Below are 20,357 nucleotides of genomic sequence, written 5' to 3'. Positions count from 1 at the left end.
CTGTACCACCCTAATAAAGCCAGTGTTTACACAGGGTAGAGGTGCTCATCAGATGTTTTTGCCAATCCCCAAATACGGCCATGGCCAGAATGTGAGGGGGGTGCCTGTTATGTAAGGCCCGTGGCTGCTCCCCACACAATGCCACTTCCTCGCTCGGCGGTGTGTAACTGCCTAACAACGGGTTACTCATTTCCTCTGGAAAACTTGGCAGGTCGCTCTGCCCTGTTTCCCCTCCTGCCACATCCCTGGGCTTCCTCTGTTGAATGTTCTCCAGGTTCCCAGGAACACCACCCCCACCCCGGGCCCTGGCCTTTGGCTGTTGATGGGAAGGGGCGTCTGGAGCAGGGCCTGCCTCGCAGCTGGGGATGGGATGTGGCTGCGGCACTGACAGTGAGCAGGGGCCAGCCACCGGTGTGGGGAGACCCCAGGGTGCGGGCGGGGTTCAGGTGGGCAGCTCAGGCTGTGCTTCTGCTTGTCCTCGGGTCCTGACAGGTGTCCACCCAGTGGCCTGTCCTGTTTAGGTTTTAGCTCCTTCCTTTGTGCCCCTCTCTTGGCGGAGGGATGACCAAAGGGGCGAAGGGATGGTAAAAGGTAAGTCGGAGACAGATTACCCTAAGTGGGCACGGACCCTCGAGAGCATGCAAAGACCTGGGATGCAGGAGTTCTCTTTCCGTCCTGTCTGCGAGACACGTTCAGTGAACTCCGGGCGGCCAGCCCTGTTTGCTCCCCACGTGGCAGTGGCTCGACCACATGCCCTACGAACACGGCTGCGTCCCAGCCTTCTGTGGGCATATCTCCGCGCTTCAGGTCACCGTCCGGGTTAGCCATTCGGGAGCCGTTGACCTGATGAAGTCCAGGTACAGCCTCGCCAGCCGCCCTCACGGCTCCTTCTCCGTTGTCAGTTGAAAAACAACGGCAGACGCACGTTTCTGTCTTGACAAGTAGGTGAATACACGCACACCTACACGCGCATCACGCACACGCTCGCGGGTACACACACGTGTCTCGATGCCCCCGGTGCGTGTGTGGTATCACGCCAAGCTATTGGCCTGTTTGATTTTTCTTTTTCCGTTTACCAACTGTAAAAGCTTGGGAATCAGGGATATATCTGTAAGAACGTGAATCCCAGTTAGTAGCTCTTTTCACGGGTTGTCTTATTCCCCCAACAACTCTGGAGGCTGATGCTTTTATTCCTGTTGTGTAGATGGGGTTGATCCATGGTGCAAGACAATGTCACCGATACCCAGTAAGTGCCTTTGTGTGCTGGGTTTAGAGAGAATACTCAGCCCTGTGCCCCACTTTCTCTAAAAGGAGGCACTGACCCCGTGGGTGCGCTTTACCTCGGGGCAGCACTCTGGTGGATGGGAGGCAGAGTGTGTGTGTGGTTCGGTTGGAGACAGAGGCTGACGAGGGCTGGTGGGGGAGAGAGAGGTCTTCCTGGGTTTGGTGGGCACAGACCCTACAGACATTTGCTCCGTGTGTATGGCCACCCCGAGACCGGGGGTGGGGGGTGCGGGGGGCGCTGTTTTGATTTGCTTCCTGCCTCCTCTGGCCCTGGCAGTGCTTTAGAGCCTGGATTTGGGAGATTGATAGAGCTGGGTCCGAATCCTGCCACCACGGCTTTCTAGGTGACTGAGCGTAGCCACATTTGCTTAGTGTCTCACGTCCTGGGGTCTTCATCTGTGAAATGTGAACGATTGTCATCTGTGTCTCCTGAGGCGGGCACGTGATGCCCAGAGCAAGCTGTCAGCGAACCGTGGGTGCTAACGGACTTGGGTGCTGCCCACAAGTCAACATTTGTAGTCGCGAGCCAGAGGCTCGGCTGCAGAGTGCAGCCCCCCGCCCCTTTGGCTGCAGTTTGGTGGGTCTCCTTTGTCCCCGTTGTTGGCTGTCTGCTGAACGTAACTGAGAAGGCGTCCTCCATATTTGCAAAGGGGCAGAGGCGCTTCCGTATCTCCTTGGGCGTTTCTCTGGGTGGCGGTGACTGCACGAAGTTCTTTTTTGGGGCATGATCCGGCTCATTCGGTCAGTCAACAAAAATGGATTGACCACCTCCTCTGTCCCAGGTACCTGTCTTGGCGAAGGGCAGTAAACCAGACAGCTCCATCAACATCTCCGTCAAGCCACCAGGGTGGTGGCGGGGGGTTACCCACGGGGACTTGGGGCTACTTGAAACCTTCACTCTGGGCCTCCTCCTCCCCAGAACGGTCTGGCCCTGGAAGATTCCAGACTACTTCCTTCATTCCGTGCAGCTTCCCTTCTGTCTGCAATGTGTGTTTATAAGTTCGCTCAATAGCTTTCAAATGGTGCTAAGACTTTGATCTTGGGGTACAGATCCACACGGCTGTGTGCGGAAGGTGATGGAGCTACATTCTTGATGTTTACTTGTCAGTGATTTACTGGAGAATCTGGAGCCCAGACAGAATCGGTAATTCAGGTGATTGCTTATTCAGTCTCTGCTTTGGTGGCCCTGGAGCCCAGTGAGCTTGGGTGAAAAAATGGCATTGGGCCATTTTGTTTTGTTATCATGCTGCCTCTGGGTGCTCCAGTGTCCAGCCAGGCCCTCCTAAGTTTTTCTCTTCTTTCCTAGGCACCCCCCCCCTTCCCTCAGGAAGGAGGTAAGCAGCATAATCTGTATGCTGGCTGCTGTCTTAAAGTGTTTCTCATGTGCTATTTGTTTCTGAAGGTTACTTTGGTGCTTAAAAACTTTATTTATTTTTGAGAGAGAGGGAGAGAACGAGCGGGCAAGGGACAGAGAGAGAGGGGGACACAGGATCTGAATCGGGCTCTGTGCTGACAGCAGCCAGCCCGATGCGGGGCTTGAACTCACAAACCTGGAGATCATGACCTGAATCGAACTCGGATGCTTAACCGACTGAGCCAACCAGGTGCCCCAATTTGCTGCCTTTTTGGAGAAGTTAGGTCGGTCTGTGTGTCTGTGCGTGTGTGTGTGTGCGTGCGTGCGTGCGTGTGTGTGTGTGTGTGTGTGTGTCTCCTCTGTGTGCCCATTGAGCAGGTGCCATGTCTAGTACCTACTGTGTGTTGGGCTCTGGGGTGGGCAATTTCATTCACCGGCACAGAGATAGCCCTTGGAGGAGTAGGTGTTGTTATCGTCTCCCCTGCAGAGGACGAGGTGAAGCTTCAGAGAGAGAGATGAAGGGCCTTGCCCAAGGTAGATTTCAGTCATGTCAGAGTCACATTTAAACCCAGGGTTCCGGACACACAGACCAGGGGAGAGTGAGGTGTGTGTGGCCTTGGTGGTACAGAAGACAGACTCTGGGCACACCGCAAGGGGGAGGTTACTTAACATTCCCGAACCTTGCTTTTCTTACCTGTAAAACGAGGTAGTGATAGTATTTACCCCTAAGGGTCATTGTGAACGTTTATCAAGGGGAGAGCTTCCGTAGGGGATATAGAACAACGTCCAGCATTGGCATTGGTCCGCACTCCAGCAACCTTAGTTACTGTGGTCATCCCGGGACACGTGGCTTTGATAAGATCCGGTGGTTCCCTAGAAGCTGAAAGATTCTGAAAGGGGTTGGTCGGCGCTGTGGGCCCGGAAAGAGAATTTCAGCGGCGGTGGCCGGATGGCTGGGCCGTGGTGGAGGGGGTCCGAGCGAGCGGGGATCTTGGGGTGAGCCTTGGGCGGACGGCGCTTTCTCTCAGCAGTACGGAAGCCCCGAAGCGCCCAGCCTGGAACTGTTTGTGATGAGCAGCTCCCCACCCTGTCAGCCACCTTCGTTTTGCTTTGATGGTCTTTCTCAGAAAGGAGGAAGGCTGTGTTGGGTGTGGCCGCTGACTTCCTTTTGCTGCCCGTCGCTGGCCGTGCTCTGAGCCTTGCATGCTGTCAGATCTGCACCTCTTTCTGTCTTTTGGTGCGGACCAGGCCTCCAGGCTCTGGCCTCGGGGACGTTCTTCCTCCTCACCCCCGTGAGTGTCCATCCTCAAAGCCTGCGGGGGCCAGTGAGCGTGCACGGAGGCGAGACCGCTTCCTCTCCTGCTTCCGTGGGAGGGGGTGGCTTGTGGGCACCTTCGAGGGGAGCCTCACCGTGAAAGTCACCCGAACAGGTCTCTGCCCCACGGCCTTGCCTGGGGGTATACTCTTTGTGACCTAGCACAGCTCCCCCCCTGCAGGCCACCTGCCCCACGGAAGAGCCTCTTCCTCTCAGACACCCTGCTTTCCTTTGCCTGCATTCTCTGTGTGCGTTCACACATATGCCTTGGGAGAGTTTGGCACAGGAAGATCTTTCTAGATCCGGAAGATGACCACTGTGGTTTCACTTCTGTCCCTGTTTTCAGTCCAGACTGAGTCGCCCATGCACATGGGCTCGTAGTCTGCATCATTCGCTTGGTGGGTATCTTATCTGGTTCAGTCGCTTTGTTATGGGCACCCACTTGACCTCTAGGAGTAAACTATAAGCACGGTGACAGCAAGGACAAGGAGCAGACAGGGCTTGAGTGCGTGTCTTGAGATGCTTAGCCGCATTATCCGGTGTAATCTTTCTGAGCATCACACAAGCTCGTTACTACTGACGATTCAAACACCTGAAGCCCAGAAAGGTAAGACATTTTTTCGCTATCACTCACTGAGGAAGTGACAGCTGGGATTTGCCCCCTGGTGTTTCCGTCACCCCAAATCATGACCTTTCACGTGCTCTGTCCTGATCAAAGCCCGTTTGGAGATGGATGCTTTGATGCCCGCCTCTCTCTGTTCTTCCCCTCCTGGCACATGTCCCGGGTCTTCTAAAACGCGCCGCTGTCGCACCAGGCTGCAGCCCCTGGAAGTCCCTGGCCTTGCAGGCTCCCCAGGCAACCTCTTGGGGGGTATTTACAAGGAGCAGAGCCATTCAGCGAGGGATGTGTCTTTGCACAGAGGTGGGGTGAGTGTGGGGGGTCTAGTGTCCTAATGGCCTCCGACTTCCCTTCCGTTCTGGAAGTGGGGCCGCCCTTGATTTGTCAGCTGAGGCTAAGAGGAATCGACAGTGAGCAAATGTGCGCGAAGTTAAAAATCTCAACACTTTTCCAGAAAAAGCACGTGACTGCACGGCTTCAGGCCTCTGAGGGGCTCCCAGTCTGGGATAGAGAAGCCCAGCCTGCATCGAGTTTCTTCTTGGCCAGAGATGAGACTTCTTTGTGTCAGACACCGTATCCGTGACATTCTGTTCAAGGCCAGAGATGCCTGAGTTCTGAGGGCTTGTGATAAGATCCTAAGGCCTTGCTTACCCCTGTGCTTAAATCCTGTGGCTCCAAAAGTATATATATTTGAAAGCTCCCAGCAATACAGATTGCATAGACAGGTTACCTGTAAGATTCTTTTGGGGTTCTGATGTTTCTCTTTTTTCTTTTCTTTCCCTGGAACGGAATGAAAACTCTAGGCTGTGATCTCTGGGGTTTTGCCCGTTGTTATTTCGTGCTGGAGTCTCTGTGTGGCAGCCGTGTGGGTTCCGTTAGAGGTGCCGTCAGCTTGTGGCACGTTCACGGGGAATGTTCCCTTGGGCAGTGCCTCCCTGTGGTGAGGTGGACAGAGCTGACCTTGTGCCCATGTGACAGATGAGGAAACTGAGTCTGGGCACGACGCGGGGCTGTGAGATCTCGTAGAAGCCCCTTCTCTTTTCTGTCGGTCAGGTTGGGTTGGCTGTGGGGCTTGTACTAGGGGGTCTTCTCGCTCCTTGTCTCTGCCGTGGCTTTGTGGTTATCGAGGAGGAGAGAGCTGGGTCTGTTTCAGCTACTCAGTGGTTTTTCTCTGCCCCTCCCTTTCTTCTCATTTAATGAAAATGTGGGGGTTGGGCTGGTGCATGGCCTCCCGTGCCCTGATGTGAGAAGGGACCATGCGCCAGTGAAAGGCAGCCACTTATCACGGGCAGAGGAGACTGGCTGGGGTGGCCTGGCAGGGAGAGTCAACTGGAGAAAGACCACATTGGGAGGCATCAAGGGGAGTCAAGTAGGGGTTTCTCGAAGCCCCCAGGTCCCTGGGAATGCTGCACCCTGCAGGGCCTGCCTGTGGTTCCCAGAGCACGTCTCGTCCTCGCCTACCACGCCTCACCAAGCCCTGTCCCGAGACGCCTGCCTGTGTGTCCTTGGCACACCCCAGACATCATGGCGGTCCTTGTTAAGTGCGTCTGGACCCATCCGTAGGTTGTCACCTGTGAGGGGCGGGCGAGCAGCCCTCTTGGTGTTTGCATTTTGCCACAAGGGACACTGAGAGTTGGGGAAGTGAAATGGCTTGCTGAAGACCACAGGCTCCTAAGGGATGACAGAGGTGGGCTCAAGGCCAGGAAGGGTCTGTGGGTTTTCCATGGAGTGCCCAGATCCTCCTCAGAGGCCATGGAGAAAGGAAGGCTTTCCTTTCTTTTAGGTTAAGTCCACGGTCACTTACCTGCCAGAATCGCTGCTCTTCCTCCTTCCCTAGGTCTCCCCCAGGGATGATATTCAAATATTGAGGTTTGACCACTTAGCGTATATGGTGCCAAGGTCTGGGGTCCTCCTGATGTGCCAGGCCTTAACCGTGCATTTGGTGGGGTATTGGGGTGGGGGGCAGCGGACGGACCCAGATAATGGGATGGGTAAGAGTTGTCTTCTTGGGGAAGCAGCTCGTTATGAACTGTTCTGGAAGCATGTCAGTATTTAAAAAAAAATTTTTTTTTAATGCTTATTTATTTTAGAGACAGACAGAGCACAAGTGGGGGAGGGGCAGAGAGAGCAGGAGACAGAATCTGAAGCAGGCTGCAGGCTCTGAGCTCTCAGCACAGAGCCTGACGCAGGGCACGAACCCGCGAACCATGAGATCATGACCTGAGCTGAAGTCGGACACTGAACTGACTGAGCCACCCAGGCACCCCTGGAAGCATGTCCGTGTTTTAACACCAGTGCAGATGGGCGTGTGCCTGACGAGCACCAGGCCTGGTCTGTCCGTGCTCGTTTTTATTACTGCCATCCAGACCAGGGCCGGATGGAACTTTCCCCTTAGTATTTCTAAGACAAGTTACAATTGTACTATCTTATGTTTTTATTCTTTTTCTCATTTCCATTTAAAATAATTGTATGTAGGGATGCCTGGGTGTCTCAGTCGGTCAAGCGTCCAACCTTGGTTCAGGTCATGATCTCGCGGTTCATGAGTTCGAGCCCCACATGGGACTCTGTGCTGACAGCTTGGAGCCCGGAGCCTGCTTCACATTCTGTGTCTCCCTCTGTCTCTCTGTCCCTCCTCTGCTCGTGCTCTGTCTCTCTCTTTCTAAAAAATAAGTAGACATTAAAAATCTTTTTGAAATAATTGTATGTAAAGAGAAACTCTGGGGAGAGTAGGTCTGAAGGCAGCCTCTGCGTTGTCCTCTAGGAACTTGATTGGAGATGGTTCTTCCATGAGAATGTAGAGCAAAGTGGCAGGGCTGGGGTGGGGGGTGCGGGGGCGTGCCTGGAGTCCTCCGGCCTCTACCCGATCCTGGCCAGGCCCTTGCTGGCTCTGTGGCCTGGGGCACGGAGATTTATGCAGCGTATTGTGTTTTCTCTGGCTGCTGTAATAGGGTGGAGTCAGTGCTCATGCAGCCACACTCACTAGGCAGGGCTGTGGGTTACAGGTCCCCCACGGGTCTCACTGGGTGAGGGTCAGGGTGTCTGCAGGCCACACACTTCTGCAGACTCTGGTGGCGAGGGTCCATTTTTCTGCTCGTGCCGCTTGTTGGCCAAGTTCAGGCCCTACCGCTTGTGGGACCGAGGTCCCTGTTTTCTTGCTGGCTGGCAGTCGGGAGCTGTATACCGCTTCCAGAGGCGACCCACATCCTTGGCTTGTGGCCTCCTCCCTCCATGGTCAAACCCAGCAGCAGTGGGTCCAGTGCCTTTCATGCCTCCTTCTTCCTCCCTCTCATCTCTCGGATCCCAGGGCAGAAAGGTTCTCTGATTTCAAGGGCGCACATGATTAGATTAGCACGCCCTGACACTCCAGAATAATCCCCAGCTCAAGACCCTTAACCTGAACCACATCTGCAAAGTTCCCTTTGTCAGGGAGGTAACACAGTCGCGGGTTCTGGGAATTAGGATGCAGATATCTCTTTCTCTTGGGTGGGGGATTATTCTGGCCCACCGTACCATAAGGGAAGTTAATTGATAAAATGCTTAAAATGATAGCTTGAAGCCTCTGAAACTGTCAATGCTTAGCTGCTAACCTACAAAAAGTCACCTAATTCTATCTAGTCTATAGCGAACCCTGGATGAAATTTCGCTTCTGTTACTCTAGTGGTGGACCCGGGATGCTTTCTTTAGCTTTTAAAGTTGTTATTAGTATTATTGGTGTTTTAGTGCTGGTGTGAACATCCCAATACACTTCTTAATCATCGTGTCTTTAACGAACTGTGGACTGCCGATTTGAGGGACTGTGTTTTTTCTCTTTACTCTCTGCTGTTTTGTCCCCCGCCTAGGCTCAGTGCACAGCTCCTGCCCCCAGCCTCTGGTGGTCCTAGAGGTGCCCTCTTCCATCGCCAGCCCCTCTTCTGGAATGTGGATGTGGAGTGAGACTCTGCCCCTTCGGGAAGTGGTGGTCCCTCTTCTGGGGACTGTCCCTCTTGGCTTTCTTGGGTCTTTTGCTCTTTGAAGCAGGTGTGGAAAGCGCTGGACCCGTGTTTGGGGATCAGTGAGACCAGCACTGCCTTCCCAAGGGCAGCCTGAGCTCCAGGCCCCCAGACCCAAAGGCTGTGGCTGCCCCTGGAGTGTAGTTCTGTGGCCCCCACTCTGTAGCTCCCTGGGTGTGGTTCTGGAAACTCTCCCAGTCTCTGTTCATGGATGTGGGTGGGGCCTCTGAGAATTTGCTCCGCTTGTCTCCACGGACTTCCCTCTACCGGTGAGCAGTCATCTCAGCCCTGGTTTGTGTGCCTGTGACCACGGGAGAGGACTCAGACCCAGTTCTGTGCTTCTTACCCACAGCGGTTCTCAAGAACACCTCTTGTTGGTACATGACCACTTAGCCAGCTGAGGGACAGTGCCCGATTTATGTCTTGGCGCACTGACCCTGATGTCACCCACCTTCTCCCCTTTGACCTGATAAGAGCCCTCCCCCATTCTACAGGTAGTGAAACCGAGGCCTGGGCGTGTGTGGGCCTTTCTTGCGGCCGAGCCACGTGCTAGTGACTAGAATCAGTGATAGTAAGCTGGTGAGGTGGGGCAGAGCTGACTTCGGATCTTGACTTGTCTTATCGGGTTTAGTGACAGATCACTTCAAGTGCTGGAGCCTTGTAGTTTTTCGATGGAGAAGGGCCCTTTGGACTAAATCCTGCTTGGAAGCTGGGCCTCGGTTCTCCCCCAGTGGCTGCCCCTCAGTCAGCTGCTGTTCTGCGGTGTCCCTTGAAGAGCCCAGCAGTGAGGTTGGACAGGCCGACCTTCTACCTGTGGTTATGATTCCTGGGACTTCGGGGGGATAAAGCACTTGACTCGCTGCCTCCTGGGCAAGCTTAATGACCTGTCTTTCCAGCTCTCTTTTTATTATGTCTGGAGCCTTTCTCCTGAGGTTGTGAAAGAAGAGAAAGTACTATTTTTGGGGGGGGGGGGTTTAGGCCTGAGGGCGCGGAAATGTCCCTAGAATAAAAGGCAACATAATGGCCTTCCCATCCCATCTGGTGGCTCCGCAGATGACTCCTGTCTCCCTGGGGAGAAGGCACTCAAGTCCTCTGTGTCCCTGCCCCTTGGCACCACCCCCAGATCCAGAGTAGGGTCTGACACACAACAGACTCTCAGCAGTGCTCAGGGAGAGAGTGGATTTCTCGAGAGATCCTGGCGTCATTATTTCCTGCATTGAATCAGCCCAGGTTTCTCATTTCTGGTTGAACCTTCGTGAGGCTTTGGTGGGTATGTCAGCCCCAAGAATGATTTGTATTAGGTTTCACTGCAAGTTAATAAGTACTGTTTTATTGTATTGAGAAATACGGAAGCTCTCCTTGTATGACATCCAGACCATGGAGACACGGAAGACGTGGAACGGGTCTAGAGCAACGTCAGCATTTTGGCCCAGATAATTCACCGTGAGGCCGTCCTGTGCGCTGATCCCCTACTGATCAGGCGCTTGAGGGAAGGAGGGTCCCAAGCATGCCTGTCCTCTCTCCACTAGATGCCAGGAGCCCCGTCCCCCCAAATCCCAGCCCCCAGTTGTGACAATCCCAAAGCGTTTTCAGACATTGCTAACTGTTGGGGCATGGGGTAAAAATCATGCTTTGTCGAGACCCGTTGGTCTGGATCTGTTGTATCTCCCTGGCTGGTAGTTGACATAGACTCTTTCACAGAGCCTGAAGAAGAAAGGTTGACCAGTAGCTTGGTCTAGGGAAAAGAATCCCGAGTTAAGTGCTCAAAATGAATTTCCTGCCGAATGTATAGGGTGAGTGTTTTTCGGTTTCCCAGCTATGACACTGAGTACATCACTCAACTTCTCAGAACCGCTTGCTCCTTTTATGTAAAAGAGAAGAAGAATCCTGTGCCCTTAAGGATGATTGAAGATAAGGTGGTCGAAGGCTTCACATTCCACGGGCGCTCAAGAAAAAGTAGGCGCGGCATTTAGGATTAGTAGCGAAAAGCACTTTAAGGAAGGCATATTTGGGGCTTGTGCAAGATTCATTGGACTAGTTTTACGTTTAATTGTAGAGAAGAGAATGCAAGTTATCAAGATCTCAACTCTAAAGCCCGTGTGACTTAGGGGCCGAGCAGGGACTGTGTTTGAAGAGGCCGCGGCGGGTTCGGTTTCTGCTTCAGCCACGTGCTGGTCATGTGACCAGGCTCGGGTTTCACAATGTCAGTTTCTTCGTCTGTGCAATGGGGGCGATAAGAAAGACTCCTGCCCTCACAGGGCGCTGGGAGCCTTCGGCGAAACCGCGGATAGAATCTGTTCACCCTTATTCTTGCCTGGAGGTGACCTTCGAGGTTCTGCTGCCCATTCCCTGTTGGATGCTGGACTCCGCCCTTCACCAGCTCCGGGGTGACTTATTTGGGAAACTTCCCAGGGAGCTGGGTGCAGTCGAGGGTGGGAATTTCTTCTTTCTCCTTTGACTTTGGGTCTTCCGCGTTTGGATCTCTCTGTCACAACCGTCTTGTGGCTTTTATGGTGACCCGTGTTCCATCCCAGGGGGTCAGGCTCTTGAGGGAAGGAGGGTTCCAAGGCAGAGACAGAGGCGCCAGCTAGCTCCCTCTGCCATCGATGCCGAGGAGGACCCGCGGCCATCTGGCCAGCAGGATGCCGTGTCGCCAACAGTCAGCCTGGCCCCTTTGAAGCAGTTTTAAGACCAATTTGGTAACTTGATTTGGAAAGTGGTATCGATGACTCCGGGGGTGCGGGCTGCTCAGTGGCCACCTTCTGGGCCCAGCAAATTGGGTTAAGTGGAATGAAATCACTTCTCCTCTCCCCGGGCTCGTGGCTGAGGTCCAGGCCCCATTGTAATGAGAACCTCTCTCGGGCTGAGGACATTGAAAAGCTTTCCGGGGAGTCTGGCACTCTGTTTCCACGTGGGAATTCTGCTTTCCCTGGAGGGCAGGGCAGGAGACTGATAAGACATAAAAAAACGAAGTGACTGGGTGAGTGCAGAAGGGGGGAAGTGGGTCAGAAGAGAGCTAACAATGAATGGTTGTGGAATATTTTTCAGGGGCTCCTTATCCTTGCCCTCTTGACGGATACTGTGCTTGATGCCTTTTCCTGTCTTCCTTCCGTCCCCTCCCAGCCCCCCATATCACAAAAAGTGATTCGAGGAACATCTCCCTGCACCCTTAGGCACGTGTGTGAGCGCTCCTCTAGGGTTTGTACCCCAGGGTGACCATTCTGCCTCTCGATGAACATTCTCTGTTTTACAGATGCTGTCAAATTTCCTTCCACGACTGTGGTGCTGATTTACACTCCCATCCTCTGTGACCCGAGGCCCCCTTTTGCCCATTTTGTCGTCCCCATTCGACACATCAGATGGTCACTGTTTTGCTAATGTGCTGAGAGAAACGCAGTTTCTAGTAGATTCCCTGACGGCTAGGAGAAGGCTGAGCCCCCTGTCTGTGTGCGTGCCCCTGCCCTGGGAGGAAGAACCCCAGAGGCAGCCTGAATCATCACGGCCTTCTGCCCATCCCCGGACTCTCAGGAAGATTGATAAACTCATCCATCTTTATCTGAAGTTCACTTGTGTTGGGGTTACCAGTTTTGGAACCACCACTAAGCAGTTTTCTCTACCATGTAGCTGCAGAGAGTTCTGAATCCTTGGAGAAACTTTCCCATTTGATCATTTCTCCCTCGCTTCAACTAACCAACATTTACCGAGCATTTTATCCGGCTCGGGCTGTAGAAGCGGAAGCCCTGGGTTCTAGGCCAGCCGTGAGGACTCGGGCCGCCCTGCCCCTCTCGGCCCTGTGGCCCAGGAAGAGACCCATGAGCTTTCTGGGTCTCCATTTGTTTCTCTGTCCTAAGTCACTGAAGCTGCCATCCTCACAAGTTGTTTGGGATGGAGAAAGAGGGTCATACACACAAATGTGCACACGGGGTTTCGAGACCAGCCAAGCACTGCATGGAGGCAGCACTGGCTGGGATGCCCATGCAGACCCCTCCAGGCCAAGTGGCTGTTGGTCTGTGTGGGTGCAGTCCACCCTTGATTGAATTTGAAGGCCAGATGTACACGGGCAGAGCTTATGGCGGTTGGCCTTTCTGCTCATGATTCCACCCAAAGCTGCCAAGCGATTTTTATGTAGTAGTTCTGTGGAGTCCCTTATATGGTTACATAGTGTCCTAACTGCTAGGGGTACAGTGACAAGCAGAAAGAGACGCTTTCTGCCCTAGGGTGGCCTGTGGTCTAGGAGGGGAAAGAGCAAAGCATTAAGGATTTGCAGGAAGGAGAATTCAATGCTGAGAAAGCATCTTCAGGTCCCCCAAATGTTTCCAGGTGACCTTGTCACTCACAAAGGAAAGGAAGCAGTGGTAATCTTTATTGCCTTGGTAATTGTGGAAAGTGCTGAGCCCCAAGGAGAGGAAAGAAAAGAGGCCTTGGCAGTGATATTAAATGGGAATAGAAAGAATGGCTCACGGGGCACCCGGGTGGCTCAGTCGGTTAAGCATCCGACTTCGGCTCAGGTCATGATTTCATAGTTTGTTGGTTTGAACCCCGTGTCGGGCTCTGTACTGACAGCTCAGAGCCTGGAGCCTGCTTCATATTCTCTCTCTCTCTCTCTCTCTCTCTCTCTCTCTCTCAAATAAATTAAAAAAAAAACATTAAAAATAAAAAGAATGCTTCACATTTATTGAGCACTTACTGGGTGTTAGACCTTCTTATAAATGCTTTGTGCAAATAAGGCAGGGAATATTATTATCCCACTTTACAGATAAGCAAACTGAGTATACAGTGGCAGTCAGGCTACAGAGCCAATGCACAGGGGTCCGAGTTTGGGAATGGTGCCGCCTTTTACCTGAAAGTGTCTGTGGCTGGTCCCATGTTGTTCGAATCCCTACAAATCCCTCTGACACTGTCACCTTATTCTTGAGCGTCCTTTTCCCTCAATTTCTTCAAGCAGCAAGCTCTAGGAATGATTATTATATTCATTTATATAAAGCCTTTATTAGAATGAAGACTTTGTTTCCACAGCGCCTTTGCAAAAGCATGGCCACTTTTTCACCATGTGCCTCTTGTTTATGACAAGGGGTGATCTGTCGTTGAAGGGCCATCACATGGTGATCTTTTCTTCTTATAACAAGTAGGTGATCTCTACCTTATAACAATTAGATGGGTATTTTTCTCATTTGCAACGAGGAAACAGGCTCAGAGAGGTTTGCTAGCTCACCCGAAGTCACACAGCTGGGTTGAGTGGACTCAAGACCACAGAGGTCTGGCTTTCAGTGTCTGCATTCTTCTTCCCTTCCTGGAAAATAATTGGGTCAGGGATGGAAAATGAAGTCGGTCAATGTAAAGAGAAAGTCACTGTTCCCCAAAAGCTGATCGAGACACTCTGGGCTAAAACACAGCTGTGAACAAGCCCTTTCAAAGTTCTTTTGTCCTGGAACCCTATTCTGCTTTTGACTGCTCTTTTTGCCACCTTTTCTCCTCCTTCTCCCCTGCTCAGCCCAGGTCCAGGCAGGCACAGGGAGCCTACAGATTTGTGGGTCTCAGTTCCCCTTCCTCTAAAGTGGGCATGGCAGTCAGTCGGTTGCTGTCTACTTCGCATTTGCAGTAACGGTGAAGTCCGGTAGAGTCTTGCCCAGCCCTGCCTCTTGGTAGCTTTGATACCTGGAGCAGGTTTCTGGACCCGTCTGGACCTCATCATGTGTGTATTGAGTGCCTACCAGATGCTGAGTCTGGTGACAGAAAACAAGAGAAAAGAAACTCTCACAGTCCACGATGTTTTCCAGGTGCCAAGGTGATGTTTCCCCTAGGGTTTATCATCCTGAACAAACAACCTGTGCTTTATTTATTTATTTATTATTATTTTATTTGAGGGAGAGAGAGAGAGAGAGAGAGAGAGAGAGAGAGAGAGAGAAAGCGCACGCACGTGAGTGCAGGAGGAGGCAGAGGAGGGAGAGAAGCTTAAGCAGCGTCCACATCCAGCATGGAGCCCCATGTGGCGCTTGATTCCACAACCCTGGGATCATGACCTGAGCCGAAGTCAAGAGTTGGGACTTTCAACAGACTGAGCCACCCAAGCTCCCCAGAGCCTGTACTTTAAATGGTGGTGGACATTGCCTGCGATAGTATTTTTATTCTCTTGGGAGGCACTTGAGTGACGAAGCACTTTCTCTCAAGGGAGGCAACCCACAGACAGATCTAGCTGTACCCCAATTCCTGGGAGAAGGGCAAAACACAGGTTTCCTTCAGATTCCCTTCTTTGTTCCCTCTGGTTTCTTCATCCCAGACCTGGAAATCATGACCACTACTATGAGCTGAATTCTGTCCCCTCTCAATGCCATCGCATTGAAGTCCTGACCCCAGGAGCTCACAACAGGAACGTTTTAGATGTATCGTCTTGGGGCGCCTGGGGGGCGCAGTCGGTTAAGCGTCCGACTTCAGCCGGGTCACGATCTCGCGATCTGTGAGTTCGAGCCCCGCGTCGGGCTCTGGGCTGATGGCTCGGAGCCTGGAGCCTGTTTCCGATTCTGTGTCTCCCTCACTCTCTGCCCCTCCCCCGTTCATGCTCTGTCTCTCTCTGTCCCAAAAATAAATAAACGTTGAAAAAAAAAATGTATAGATGTATCATCTCGAAAGAAGTAATTGAGGTACGTGAGATCATCAGGGTGCATCCTGACCCAATGCGACTGGCGTCCTCACCAGAGGAGGAGGGTAGGACACAGACATACACAAAGGGAAGACCGTCTGAAGGCACAGGGGAAGATTGCCATTGACAGACAAGCCATGGAGAACAGCCTCAGAAGAAACCCACCTTCCCGGACCCCTTGATCTTCCAGCCTCTAGAATTGTGAGAAAGGAAGTTTCTGTTGTCTGAGCTGCCCACCCGGTGTTCCTTGTCACGGCAGCCTGAACTGAGCGACATAGCCACCGTGAGCGGCTCACCCTCTCTGAGCCCTTTTGCCTTGGCCGTAAGGAGCGCCATTAGGGTTTCTGCCTCGTAGGCGAGGTCAGGGGGAGACGGAGCGGCCGACGGGCATCGAGAGTTCACTCTTGGGCAAGTCCCGTTCTAAGCCCTTTCTGTGTCTGAACGCACTTAATCCTCACGTGCTCCCTCTTGGTGGGTGGTGGGTATTACTGTTCCCAGTGCACAGATGGGGGAAGTGGGGTACGAAGCTGTTACTTCACTTCCCTGACGTTGCTGGGAAAGCAGAGGGGAGCCAGCATGGGGACTCTTGTGTTGGGTGTCTGGAGCCCACAGAGCCGGTCACTGTGCTGTCCTGCGTCTCGTCGCTGTGAAGGACCCAGCACGGGAGTGCGTGGCCCAGGTGCCATGTTGAAGCTAGACTCCCTGTGACTGGAGCCTCTGTCGTCTGCGCTGAGTTTATGACGTATGGACCCTGCAGGCTGTGTGCACATCTCATGTGTACGTGCGTCTGTCTGTCTGTCGGCTTCTCTCCCTTGTTTGGGTCCCAGCACCGCCTTCCCTGTTACCCCATGAGTCTCCTCTCACCGTTCACCCTCCCTCCTCGTCCCTGATCTTGACTGACTCTGGCTTCTGTCCCAGGACTCAGCCTGGCACCAGGACCTGCCGTGCTCCCGTAACACCTCAGATGGTTAAGCAGAGGGTGGCTTTTAGTAAACGACACGGGCCCGCGAATGTGTCCTTTCCTCCCTGGCCTCGTCCCCGTCTTTGTCACCATGCGTCGTTTTGAGGGCTCTGGAGTCGCTGCCTCTTTTTCGAAGCATCTCTCATCCTGGATTGCTGAGTGTCAGGCCCCGGGGACGGGGAGGCCAGCGCTGGCTCCGGAGTTACTCAGGCTGTACGGTAAAAACGCATCACTGCGAATGCAGGCCGGCCGAGGCCTGGACCCAGCCCCACCCTGCCCACGCGGCTGGATCCTGCAGCCGTGCCTGAGTCACTGGCCGGAGAGGTTCTTCTCGCTCAGGCTGAGGCCGGCCCCTCCTAGGCCAGCCCCGGTTCCTGGAAGAGCTCTGTGCTGTAGGACCCGATTCCTGCTCCTCCTCCTCCTCCTCCTCCTGCTCCTCGCATCCACTGGGGCGCTGGTTGTGGAGCCCTTACTGGCACGTGCCGTGCCGACCACTTCCCACACCGTCTGCTCGTTCCCTTCTCTTCAGTAAACGCCTGGGCTGGGGGCCCTTCTGACCTCCCTTCCACGGAGGAGGACGCCCGCTCGGCCATGTGAACGCTCACAGCGGAGCTCAGCTGGCCTGGCTCGGGTGCCGCGGGGGCCAGGCACCTGGCCGGACTCCCGTTAGCCCTGCCAGGCAAGCGCCACTGCTGTGATGCCTGTTTCACAGGTGCAGAGAAGAGACCCTGGCGTTTCTGGGTCCCCTGGCTCGTGCGTGTGGTCTGCCTGTCTGGCCTCAGCCACGGAGCTGGGCTGTAGGGTGAGGAAATGTCAGCAGCGGTTTCCAGGTGGGCCTGGCCGGCCCCCCCAGACTCCAGAGCGTGAACTTTCCCCCGCGGCTCCGCGGGGCCCGTGTGGGCCCGGGCGGCCAGGCTTCCCACTTTCTCAAGTGGGCATCAGGGAGGGGGCTGTGTGGTTACCAAGCACAGGTGGTGAATTTGCTTAAGGGACTCTTGGGACAAGAGCCGGCAGAGGTGAGGGCACAGCTGAGGGGCACACGGGAGAGTCGGAGCTGGCAGGACTGACCTGCACTCGGAGGGTCTGGGCCCCTCGTTCCTGGCCTCTTTGCACACGGCCAGGCCCCGGGCCCCTCAGTGGGCTCCCTGGGTCCATAGTCCCTCCTCCCCACCTGTCTTCCACGGGCGCCAAGAAGAGCCCCCCTCAAGGACATGGGGGCAACAGTGGGATACCGTGCCCGTCTGCTCAGCACTTTCGCTTTAGGAAACATTTCACAGACGTGATCTCATTCCATTGAGCAATCGCATGGGAATTGAAGCCCCCGTTTTCGTGAAGGGGGAACTGAGGCTTCCGCAGAAGGGAAGTAGCTGCCTGGGAGCTGGTCCCCGTTCCTGCTGCCCCACCGTGCTGCCCCCGCTCAGGAGTCCTGAAGCGAAGGGCTCCCTGCACAGAGGCGTCCAGGCTCGCGTTCATCCTTCCAGTCCGGCCCGGCCACGGGCTTGAGGGCAGGGCTGTGAGTAGGAAGCCCAGGCAGGGCCACGGGGTGGGGTTGATGCAGGGCTTAGGATAATCGTAAGGATGACAGCCTCACTGTGTGGGGCGGGCATCCAAGTAACATCAGGAGATCTCAGAACGGTCTGGAGATTAGAGCAGAGATTAGAGCAGAAGGAAGCTCCTAGAAGAAGAAATGACCAGGCGTGTCCCAGAGGGGAGCGCAGGAGTAGCAATAAAAGCCATCCCTGGGGAATCCTCATGATGTGCCTGGATGGTGCCCCGACCTCACGATCCTCCCGGTGCCCGTCCTCTGCGTCGCCCTCGGAGTAGAAAGTTACTCTCCCCATTTTGCAGACTGGGAAACACATCCAGGATCCAGCCCAGGCTGACCCCAGACCTCCCTTCTTCCCTCCCTTCTTCCCTCCCTCCCTTGCTCTACTTAGAAAAACAAAAACAGAATTTCTTTAATGTTGCTCAAGGAAGTTTATTTTTAGAAAGATGAGTCTCCTTCCGCGATGCCCGGCTCTTGGCAGATCCATGGATCGAGAGCCAGATCTTGGGTTTCTGCTGCCCAGGTAAGCTCGCAAAGGCTGCTTGCCTGTCAGGGGAGGTGGGGGTGGGGGGTGGGGGGGAGCCCACAGTTTCACTGTCTCAGCAGTGATGGGGGAACCTGTTAACCTGCCTTGGAAGCTAATAAAGGAATCCCAGTGAGATCATGTCTGTTAAAGCTCTTTGAGCTCTCTGAGCGCTGAGGCTGTATGAACACGCGCCCTGGTTATTGCTTACTCAGCAGAAATGTCCCCAGGGCTGCAAAGCCCATCCCCTCCTTCCAGTCCCCTTGTTTCCTTCTGCGTTTTATTTGATGCTTCCTTTGCATCTTGAATGTCTGCCAATATTTTGCTAACCTGCTCTCCTAGAAGGAAGGGGCATATGTTGGGTGCTTTATTTTGTGCTAAGCCTCGTTTATCCATTGACTCCTTTAAACCTTCCAGCCATCCTGTGATGCAAGATGTGTGTATATCCCATTTTCAGGTGGGTAGCCGGGGCCCAGGCTGGGGAGGTCAGCAAGGTCACAGCTTAGAGCAGCAGGGGGGCCGCTCCTGGGGTGTGTTTACCAGGTCATGCCTTGCTGAGCGTCTGCCTTTTCCGGATCGTTCTTCTCCAGATAGCAGGAGCTGCTCTGCCCTTCCTTAACGGGGGGAGGAGAATTTGGCCCTGAGTTGGTGGGGATGGTTTGTTATTCATTTCTGCTGCAGAGCCAGGCCTGGGCCGTCTCCGTTCTGGACAGTCTTCGCCGCGAACTGCGAGGGGTCACCCCACCGCAGCCTCCCTGTGCCTCTCCTTGGGCTCTTTGCCCGCGCTGGATGGGTGGGTGGGCTTTGACATTGCCCTGAGGACCCGACCTGATGCCAACTCAGCCGCCTCCGCTCTTAAAATCAGGCTCTTTTGAACGCCTCTATCAGGGGGGTTGTAGAGAGAAAGAAACACCGTTGATAACACCTCACATTTATGGAGCATTTAGTATGCACCAGCCATTTTTCTGGAAATGTCGAGTGCTGGGTCTGGCAGCGACAGTGCCTCCCACGCTCCTTCCAGGCTCACCGTGAGGTAAGTTGAGCAGGTAATTCGTTCCCATTTTACAGACAAGGAAGCTGAGGCTGAAGCTCAAAGTTACAGAATTGGGGCTGAAACCCAGATCTCCTGACTCAGAGGATGAAACATCCCCCTTCCAACACTTAAAAAAGCCCATTTCCATGTGGATTTCCTAGATGACTGGCTTTTTTTTTTTTTTTGACTCCGGCCCAGATAGATGGGTCAGAAGCTGCCTGGCACATCCTTTCTTCCTCCCAATGAATTCCAGCTGCAGAAGAGCAAAGCTTGGCCAAGGGGCATGGCTGCAGGACTTTGGAGAAAACCCCCGCCGAGCATCAAATATAATAATGTCAAATAACCCTTAGTTCGTTACTAGATAATAGACTACAAACGTCTGCAAACATAAAAACAAAAAATAAGCTTTTTTCATTCCTTGGGGAGGACCCAAAAAAAGACTTGGCCTTTGAAGGTCACGCTGGGCCCTCTGTCGTGCTCTGCCTGCCTTGTGGCTCTCAGAATGTTCTTTGAGAATCATTCTTAGAGGTGAGAGAGGCCTGGCAAATCCAGCACGGACCGGTATCTAGCGTGTGCTTCTCCTCTGTGACTTGGACTGAGCAAGCACCGCTTGTCATTGTGTGGCATCCTCTTGTCCCCCTGGAGGCTCTCCCAGTGGGAAGCGCCGTGTGTGGGGCTCGTTTTGTGTGTGTGAGTGCGTTCATTCTTCTGCACCCCCTCCCCCCGCCCCCGAGACTGTTCACCAGCACCTCAGAAGGGGGCTGTATTTGGAGGTAGGACCTCTGATGGTTTCTTTCTTCTTCTTTTTTTTTTTAAGTTTATTTATTTTGAGAGAGAGACAGAGAGAGCAAGCAGGGGAGGGGCGGAGAGAGAGGGGGAGAGATGGAATCCTGAGCTCGGAGCCCTGTGCGGGGGCTCAGACTCACAAACCAGGAGCTGAGCTGAAACCAAGAGTCAGACACGCCCCTGCAGGTAGGGCCTTTAAAGGGGAGATTAGGTTAAGTGGGGCTGTTAGGGGTGGGCCCCAATCCAACCTGACTGGGAAATCTGGACACACACGGAAACATTGGGGAGGGAACACACACACACAAGACCG

The 20,357-nt window shown here is 53.8% G+C and overlaps 1 long non-coding RNA gene across 36 annotated transcripts in view; it reads left to right on the top strand.

Annotated features, from left to right (window-relative positions):
• LOC147571837 (uncharacterized) overlaps nt 1–20,357 on the top strand; it is a 372,786-nt gene that overhangs the window by 104,340 nt on the left and 248,089 nt on the right. The window lies entirely within an intron of this gene.

Source organism: Puma concolor, chromosome F2, assembly GCF_028749965.1.
Source record: "Puma concolor isolate L17-30 chromosome F2, mPumCon1.1.hap2, whole genome shotgun sequence".
In the NCBI taxonomy this organism is placed as follows: domain Eukaryota; kingdom Metazoa; phylum Chordata; class Mammalia; order Carnivora; family Felidae; genus Puma; species Puma concolor.
This window is presented reverse-complemented; position numbering and strand designations above follow the sequence as displayed.